The following is a 9,645-nucleotide window of genomic DNA, read 5'->3' as shown; positions in this document are numbered from 1 at the left end:
CCTGCAGGGGTTTGGACTCTGTGAAAGAGACTCTATGGAAACCCTGTGGGACCTGAATGAAAGGCCTAGAAACGGCAGACCCAGTGCCCTGAAGATACTGCGGACAATGTGGACCTCCTCATTTAGGATCCAAATTATAGCCACCAACAATCGGGTAAGACCTCAAATTGGTAATGAAAATAACCTGCTCCCTGCCACTGAGAATCTAGAGCCCAGTACTCATAGAATAGAATGGCCTTGGAAGGTGCGAGTAGGACCAAGGTGGTGTGGCCTACTTGTGCCTTGGGGGAGATTATTGGAGGTGGGAGGTTTGGTAGTCCCTCCGGTGATTGGTACATGGCCTACTGACATCATGGTCAACACTTCGGTCTTCACTGCTAAGGGGACCCTCATCATGTCCCTGTGGCAGATCAGGACCCCACTCCGCCCCCTCCCCCCCCCGGCACCTGATATAATCATGCAGCCACAGATATCTGGCTAAAGGGTGTGGTACAGACGGCTGGGACATGCCCCAGTGCAAGCTGAAGTGTTGACCAAGGACAGGAATACAGCCTGTATCTTGCTGTGGAAGGCAGACCTCCCCCTCCTGGTACCACTGAAACATCTTTACTACTCCCCATGAGTCTTTTGAGTCCGTAGGATCACTGGAAGGAGCAAAACTCCCACCTACAAGAAGGGTTGTAAGGAGGATCCGGGGAACTACAGGCCTGTCAGCCTGACCTCGGTGCCAGGGAAAGTTATGGAGCAGATTGTCCTGAGGGAGATCACGCGGCATTTGCAGGACAACCAGGGGATCAGGCCCAGCCAGCATGGGTTTGTGAAGGGCAGGTCCTGCTTGACCAACCTGATCTCTTTCTATGATCGAGTGACCCGCCTAGTGGATGACGGAAAGGCTGTTGATGTGGTCTACCTAGACTTCAGCAAAGCCTTTGACACTGTCTCCCACAGTATTCTCCTGGAGAAACTGGCAGCCTGTGGCTTGGACAGGTACACTCTTTGCTGGGTAAGGAGCTGGCTGGAGGGCCAGGCCTAGAGAGTGGTGGTGAATGGAGTTAAATCCAGCTGGCGACCAGTCACAAGGGGTGTTCGACAGGGGTTGGTGCTGGGGCCTGTCCTTTTCAGTATCTTTACTGATGACCTGGATGAGGGCATCGAGAGCACCCTCAGTAAGTTTGCAGACGACACCAAGCTGGCAGGAAGTGTCCATCTGCCTGGGGGTAGCAAGGCCTTACAGAGAGATCTGGACAGGCTGGATTTCTGGGCTGAAGCCAATGGGATGAGGTTCAACAAGACCAAGTGCCGGGTCCTGCACTTTGGCCGCAACAACCCCGGGCAATGCTACAGGCTTGAGGCAGAGTGGCTGGATGGTTGTGTGGAGGAAATGGACCTGGGGGTATTGGTTGATGCTCAGCTGAGCATGAGCCAGCAGTGTGCCCAGGTGGCCAAGAAGGCCAATGGCATCCTAGTTTGTATCAGGAACAGTGTTGCCAGTAGGAGTAGGGAAGTCATTGTCCCTCTGTACTCAGCCCTGGTGAGGCCACACCTCGAGTACTGTGTCCAGTTTTGGGCCCGTCACTGCAAGAACGACATTGAGGCCCTGGAGCGTGTTCAGAGGAGGGCGACAAAGCTGGTGAAGGGTCTGGAGCACAGGCCTTATGAGGAGCGACTGAGGGAGCTGGGATTGTTCAGTCTGGAGAAGAGGAGGCTCGGGGGGACCATATTGCTCTCTATAACTACTTGAAGGAAGGTTGTAGTGAGCTGGGGGTAAGCCTCTTCTCTCTCGTAACTAGTGACAGGACGAGGGGGAATGGCCTCAAGTTGCACCTGGGTAGATTTAGGCTGGGCATTAGAAAACAGTACTTTTCTGAAAGAGTGGTCAGGGGCTGGAATGGGATGCCCAGGGAGGTGGTTGAGTCACTGTCCCTGGAGGTGTTCAAGAAACGCTTAGATATAGCGTTGAGAGACATGGTTTAGTGGGGTTATATTGATGGTAGGTGGATGGTTGGACTGGATGATCTTGTAGGTCTTTTCCAACCTAGCTAATTCTATGATGCTCTGAAATGTCACTGAAGAGTTCCAGTGTTGCTGTGAGATCAAGCACGACACCCGGTGATGGCCTATGTGGGACTGGTGGAGCATGAGATGGACCTGCACCAAACAACTGCATGCCTCCAGTAATGTCATTGAGTACTGGCCCATGAGAGAACATGAACCTCAACCACAAACGGATCATGAATCATCTTACATTGTGTGAACTTGCCTCGCGACGGGCAATTGTATAAGTGTTGTGGTGTGTTGGATCCCGTATTAGGGAAGGCTCACCCTCCAGCTGACTCCTTCATTGGTTCATGCCATGGGGGGGTGGAGTGTATGGGAACTGCTGAGTCATGACCTGAACCACTGATTGAGCACCCAGAGGAAAGAGCCCAGTCAGCCCTGGGAGCACAGGTGAAGGCTTGGCTCCACCCCTCTTAGGCTTCATTTAAGGCCTGACTGCCCCTGGGGAAGGATCTCTTTCTGGAGCTCCCCTTTTTTGAGGAGCTTTTCCCTTTGAACCCAGCATCTTCTGATACAGGTGAGCGATTTACTTCTCTTCCTTTGTACCACCTTTCTATCACGCTTGTCCTTCTACCTCTGTTGTAACGCCTTTTCCATCGTGTTGATCTTTCTGATTGCTACACAAGACTAACGTGTACATTACATATTTTGTAAAAGATTAAGATTTGTAATGTAGAAAATATATCTTGCTTGGGTACGTGAACATTAATCTTTCATTTCTTAAGCAAATCTTTGGCACAAAATATACTTAAGTCTATTATGGTTCCATACAAAGGAAAAAAAGAAGTAACACAGAAAGTTAGCATCAGTCAAGATCTAAAAATAATCACCTGGATCCTACAAATGAAAGGAAGGACTCCACCACAAGTACATAGTTGATCCGTTGTTCTAAAATGCTGGCTAATTTATTATTAGTTTTAAAATAGCAGTAGTGAAGTCACTTGCTCAATAGGGGTATTTGTGAATGGTAACTGAGTGAAAATTGATGTCTAAAAATCTTCTGAGAATCCTGTTGATTATTTTGTGACTAGCTTGTGCCAGCTGGGAGTAAACTGTCTTTTCCACCTGGTTCCATTCATTGGTTTAGTTGGAGCTGGAATTAGTCATTTGTACTTGGAGAGTTCCAGAAGGTGCCTTTGAAACACTCAGAAATTCTGAGAACAAGGTATTTTATAGTACCTATGGTGGCAAATTACATGGGACAATAGTCAATGAAACAGGCAGTTCTCTTGACTCAGCTTTTCATACTTGGATGCTGGCAGTAATTGCTGACCGGTGTACTGAGAGTTATTGCAGTCCTGCATGATGGCTCAGCAGCAATATACTGATAATCCTAATCAGGTACTACAGGTGATGTTTTCTCTCTTGTGAGGAAAGGAAGTGATATTTATTCTAAATCCAGTCTTTTTAATAACAGGATTTTAAAATGCTTTCAAGAATTAATTCTGGCTGCTTGAAGCATTGTTTCTTGACTCTTCCATTTTTCTTATCCTTTTAATTGTCATAATTTTCTTACCTCATCTAGTTCTGCAGTTGTTTCCTAAACTTTAAAAGCACAGCTGTCACAGAGAAGGCTTTGCTTGGCAGCCTTTTGTATTTTTGTTCAATTTCTTTTCCTCTAAAAGGACTTCTTTATATTAATGCCAAAAGCATTTGATGTCGGTTACTAGTGTGCAGGTAATGCAGCAAAGAAAAATTATTGTAGGGAAGTTTGATCAGGAAGTATATCAAATATTTTTTTCTGACAAAAAATATTTCATAAGAACTACTTCATTTTGAGAAGCATAAAATACAAAAACTAGAAGATAATCAGGTTTTATTATTACAAATTTTGGTTCCAGTCTGCATTTTAGGGAACTGGACAAAATGTGGAAAGATTCCATGAAATAAAATTTAAAAAATATTTTCTATTTTAGTTTCAAAATAGAAGTAATTCAGTGAATAATTCTTTCTTAAAACGTGTTCAGATAGTTATGCCTTATGTTCTAGCAAGGCTAACATCGAAACTGGATATTGCTGGAATGGAAGTGAGCAGAAAAACTATTTCTAATTTAACTAAAAGTTTTAACTGAAAGAGTTAAAGTTCTCACTTTTGCAGGAACATCAGAAATAAGACTGGAGATGACTGAGCAGCTTATGTGGTACGTGGCATTTAGTAGGGAGACATGAAGAGTTTAGAGAGAATAGAAGTATTTAGGCCCATTGAAATTAATTTTTCCTTTCTTAACTATGTACGTCTGGCTACCTCTTTTGGAGTCAATGAACATCACCAGGTACGTGGACCGCAGGCTGAAAAGTAGTTCTATAAAGTGCAATAAAAATTGAAATGCCCAGCAAGAAAGAGCTTTGGTGTACTGCTACAGAATTACTTACCTTGGGATGGAACATGAAATGAAATTTCCATGAGCTTTTAAGAAATGAGTATAAGTTGCATGAATGTGGGAGACTGATTTCCCAAACTTGGGTAGAAGACAAAAGCCATCACCAGGGGCTTGGATCGTCTTGTCCTTGCTGTAAGACAGATTTTTTTTTGATGAATACTCAGCAAACCAACAAAAATTAATCCTGCTTTGGGCATTGCTTTAGCAAGAAGTGAAATATTGCACCACAGCTTTTCCAAGAAAATAATCTTGGGTCAGGTGATCGTGAATCAGTCTTTATGAAACTGCAAGACACTCAGCAGGTCTGTCTATGACTAATGTTTGGGATTTTAGAAAGAATTAAACTGTACGGCAAAAATTTGGGAATGCAAAGCTTTTAAAACATAAAAATTAAGGAATTAAAGTCAAAGGCCAGACACTATTTACAGTTTCATTGCAAGCCTGAGAAAAAGCTACTAGAAAAAAGCTTATGGAGTTTCTTCTCCAAATCAACTCCTTTTGTACGCGTGCAAATCTAAGAACAAAGAGAGAGCGCTTTTCCTCAGAAGTTAGAGGATGCAGAAAGAAGAAAAACGGCTGAGAGATTTCTTCAGCTAGACTTTACGCTTAACAAAAATGCTTTACAAACACTTAAAATAAAGAAGCACCTGGAAGGAAAAAGATGCAGTACTGTAAATATAGAATAGATATTAATACCAACCTGCATATTAAATGCCTATTTTGCCTCAGTTTTCTGTAAAGTTAACAGTGGGAGCATTAGCAGACTAAAGAATGAAAATAAAGATAGAACATCAGAAATTATGACACCTGGGAGAGAAATGTTAATATTCTTAATACCTCATAAAGCAAATATAAGAGGTGCTAGATAATCTCCCTGTTAGAATATAGATAAACGGAATAGGCAAGCAAAACTGCACATCCTACTGCTATAATATTTGGAGGCAAGTATCTTAGGAATTGAAATTCGTAAATGCAGGAACTAAATTCAAAAGAAAGGGAACCAATAATTCTGGACCTAGACTTATTTACTGGCTTAATCAAAACTAACTCTTTGGACAGATTCTGAAGGAAGTATTAAGGTGCAGAGAAAGAAAAGGTAAGCGGTATAAATTACAACGTGGCTTGATCAACATAGATCAGTACAGACAAATCTAATCTCTCGTATCCCGAGATATCTAATTTATTATGGTAGAACATTATTTATCAGGGATTTGATGCAGTATACACACAGAAAAGATTTGCTAATGGTGAAGAAGACAGGTGCTAATACCTTTCTAAAGCAGCTAAGGCTAGAGGTATCAACAGATAATATTGCCTAGAATGCCATGATATAAGGAGAGGTTGCTCATTGTTTCATCAAGCATGTGTCCTGTTTAATAAGTTATTCAAAGATCCTAAGGAACAACATAGATGAAATTAGCAGGGAATATTACCATATTGATTAGATTGATAAAATGAGATCGTGATCCAAAGATAGAAAGAGCAGATACCTCTGTTTGTGGGAGAAGGTGATTGCATAGGTTAAAAAGCCAAAAAAAAAAAAGTACATTTGTCTGTCTACTTGAGGATGCTCATTTCCAAAGCTATGAAAGAGCTAACAAATTCACGAATGCATGAGGAAAGACATTTGGTCTGAGAGGAACAGAAAGACCTAATTAAGAATATTATGTACTGTTCTGGTCAAATAGTTTTAATGAAGATGAACCCTAACTGCAATAACTGCAAAGATAGATTATTAGAATGATTACAAAACTAATACTATCAGCACAAGATCATACGGTAATAAATCAGCTATAAACGCATCTCTACAAGTTCAGGAAGAGGCTTCCAAATAGAGTAATGAAAGCACTAAAAAAAAAATCTATTACTTTGAAATGCAGACCAATAGGCTTATATGCTGCATTTTATAAATAGGGGAAAGATGCATTTGTAATAAGAGTTCTTATTTCTCATAAAAGCTTTCCTGGTTAGGTATGTATACCGAAAAAGTTATATGTGCACGTGGGATTTACCCAAACCACATATCCAAGATGATTGGCAGTGACCTAATCCGAGTCAGACATGAATTATTTCCCTGTGGTCAGTCTGTGGCATTCACTGGCTGAATTTTTAGTTCACTTTTTCACATTCCTGCTGCAGTGTGCAGCAGCACAGGCTAAATTCAGGTGGGAGTTAACAAATACTGTAATGGCACAGAGCACGGGACGCTGATGATTATTTGCCTTGTCTTTCTGAGACTCACTACATTTCTGTCTTGGCCCTTGTCCTAGAAATCTTAATGTTCTATGGCAATTTGAGAACATTTTTTTACAAGCGGCAAAGCATGGCACATTAGCAGATATTTGCAAAACTTAATGAACTGGCTGTTTGCATGATCGCGCGCAGACATTTGACACTGGTCTTGGCACCAAATTGCCTTCCCGGGTACTGGTAGAGTGAGAGAGAGAAACGTTCAACTCCCTGACATCGGACAGGTGCTCCAAAACAGCGTGTCTAGATAACGTCTGATTTCAAACTGGGACACAATCTGAAGGAGTTCATTAAAATATAAATAGATACATCACATCCAAGTAGTGAAATGGGGGGAAGTGGGAGAGCAAAAAATTAGCTGGCATTTGAGGAAAAGTAAGAAACACTTTCTATATTGGATTTCATTGAATATTCTCCGTGGGTGAACCAGTAAAAGCCATCATAATAACTTCTTTCCTTTAGGAAAGACAGCAATGGACCGAACATGGTACTGAACAATATGAATGGATCTTCTTCCGTTTTAAGTTGCAAAGTGGAGTTTACACAGCTCATTGCTATGTCTGAAGCCTTCTCCTCACAGTTCTCACTATATTAAAAAATGTGTAGTAATTAAGGAAATGCTTTTTCCCATTAAATTGACTTGCCCCACATGGAAGCAAATTTTTTTTGTTATTAAATGTCAGTTGAGAATACTACTTATACAGCTCCATTTGGGGGCCATTTTGCTCCTGTTCTATACACTTTTTCCTAGTGGTAGCAAAATCTCACTAAGTGCTTCTCTCAGCTTGCTTTTGTATCACCTGGGACTCATCGGTATCATAAGCACTATTGTCTACCAAGTGAGGAAAAAAAAAAAAAGAAAATTTATTGCCACTTAGAACATATGCCACTTTGCAAAACTCACTGACCTTGCTGGAAGAGTCAAGGTGATTGAGACTTGTCTAGTTATAAGGATTCATCCTCTAGATGTGGAGTCAGTGTGGGTGGAACCAGAGCGGTTCCATTCACACGTTCAGCTACTGTGGCATGTCTCTACCTTTAGGCCTTTATATCTCCTGCTTTGAAGATAGATGGAATTTTGCAATTTCATCAGACTCGGGCAGGCTCCTAGACACTCTTAAAACTTGCAGGTCTTCATGGGTCTGGACATTGCAAAGGAATGCCTCCTGAGGCCTGGAGTGGAGACAACTAACATAACTCTATCCTGAAAAGCCAAACAGAAGAATACTTCCCATGCATCTTATCATTATTTACCTGGTTCTATTTATGCCTTGCATAGAATGAATTGGGTATTTCTTAGAGTCACTTAAGATACCTTTCACAACTTCCAATAGGATTGCCTTGCTGTAAGAGTAATACTTGGTCATAGCCTTCCATCCTTTCAACAGTCTTCCACTTCTAGATCCAATGTTTGTCTCTAATATATTGCACCTTTGCGTGATAGCTTGAAGACTCTCCCAAAACCTACCTCCTCATGTTCATGTTGGCCTGTGCAGACAGACTTCACCTTGGTTTCACACTGCTTCCAAACGCCATCCCCTCTTGTGGCACCTGTATTTTGCTGGCTTAATTTGATGTTTTAGCAACCCTGACAACTTTAACTTAACCTTCCTCTTTTAGACAAGGGGAAATAGCAATCCATATTGAGAAAAATGAGGGATCTAAAATGTTTGTGAAGCCCAGCGTAAACACTGTCCCAGTTGTTCACACATTAGATTATATCACCAAATGTTGCAGTCCATACAACAGATGTAAAGGCGTTTGCATAGTTTTGCTATTCCCTTCGCAGCGGATGCGCTCATGAGGGTGACAGTACCTCTATCATACTACAGCAGAAGTATCGGCTGATCTTTAGCCAAGGTCTCTAGAGCTCTCTGCCTACCGGGCAGATAGGAACCTGCTCGCTCTAAGGTTAGCATTTCCTGCCTTTAAGCTTTAGGAATTAAGCTTCACAACTTTGAAGGTGGAAGAGGGAAACGCTTGTTTTAGAACAGCTTCAAAGAATCTTCCTACTGAGCTTCCTTTTTTAGGTTCTAAGCATAACACAACCTTATGTTTTCCTGCTAGACTCCTCTCTGGAATTAACTGATTGTTGAAACGTGTTGGACCATTATTATACATATGAAAACACCTTGACATGGATAATTTAAAAAGATTTTAACAACGTTTTAACAGATGAATTAGTCATTCTTATCTGAAAAAAAAGACCCACATGTCACCATCAGCTTCTCAGCTTCTACTTCTGTAGTATCAGCATAAGCTACATGTTAGATTATTCACAGCACGAGATAGAGAAGAATGATGAAAAATACGGCATTGTTACGTAAAATTTTTATTATCCTATACAAAGCTTGATGTTGGTTGCCCGCTGTCATGGTTGACACTCTGCAATCCAAGCTCGACTGTCTCCAGTCCGAGCGGGACACTCTGCAATCCAAGCTCGACTGTCTCCAATCTGAGCGAGACATCTTCCTTCCACCCCTTATTCCATATCACTACATCATGTCAATATACATATGCAAACAAACAATAATTAACATGCATTACACACATTGAAATGTATACCTATATATACATAGACTTACTGACTGCACTCCCCCAGCATCAAATTCCCTTGTGGTACACACTGAACATCCCCATTCTTTTGCATCACCCACCAAGTGGACCCAGGTCCCTGGGCAAAAACAGTGCCACGGAGAGGTTTGCCCTTTCCAGAAGCTGGAAAGACCCAAACCGCTTTTCCCAGCATGCTCTTTACATGTACTATAGGGACCTTATCTCCCTCTACATTATGTAGAGAGCTGGATTGAGCAGGACCATCACGATTGATTGATCCTCGAGTATTGACCAACCAGGTGGCTTCTGCCAAATGCTTCTCCCAATGCTTAAATGTTCCGCCACCCATTGCTTTCAACATGGTTTTTAACAATCCATTGTATCGTTCAATTTTACCAGA

The 9,645-nt window shown here is 41.8% G+C and overlaps 1 long non-coding RNA gene across 1 annotated transcript in view; it reads left to right on the top strand.

Annotated features, from left to right (window-relative positions):
- LOC110399051 overlaps positions 2,494–9,645 on the top strand; it is a 15,933-nt gene continuing 8,781 nt past the window's right edge. Inside the window, exon 1 of the long non-coding RNA XR_002438854.1 lies at positions 2,494–2,575. This is a non-coding gene — a long non-coding RNA (uncharacterized LOC110399051). The remainder of the gene's footprint in view (positions 2,576–9,645) is intronic.

The sequence above is a fragment of the Numida meleagris genome, chromosome 4, assembly GCF_002078875.1.
Source record: "Numida meleagris isolate 19003 breed g44 Domestic line chromosome 4, NumMel1.0, whole genome shotgun sequence".
Lineage (NCBI taxonomy): Eukaryota > Metazoa > Chordata > Aves > Galliformes > Numididae > Numida > Numida meleagris.
Note: the sequence above shows the minus strand (reverse complement) of the source record. Positions and strands in the feature narration are given on the sequence as shown.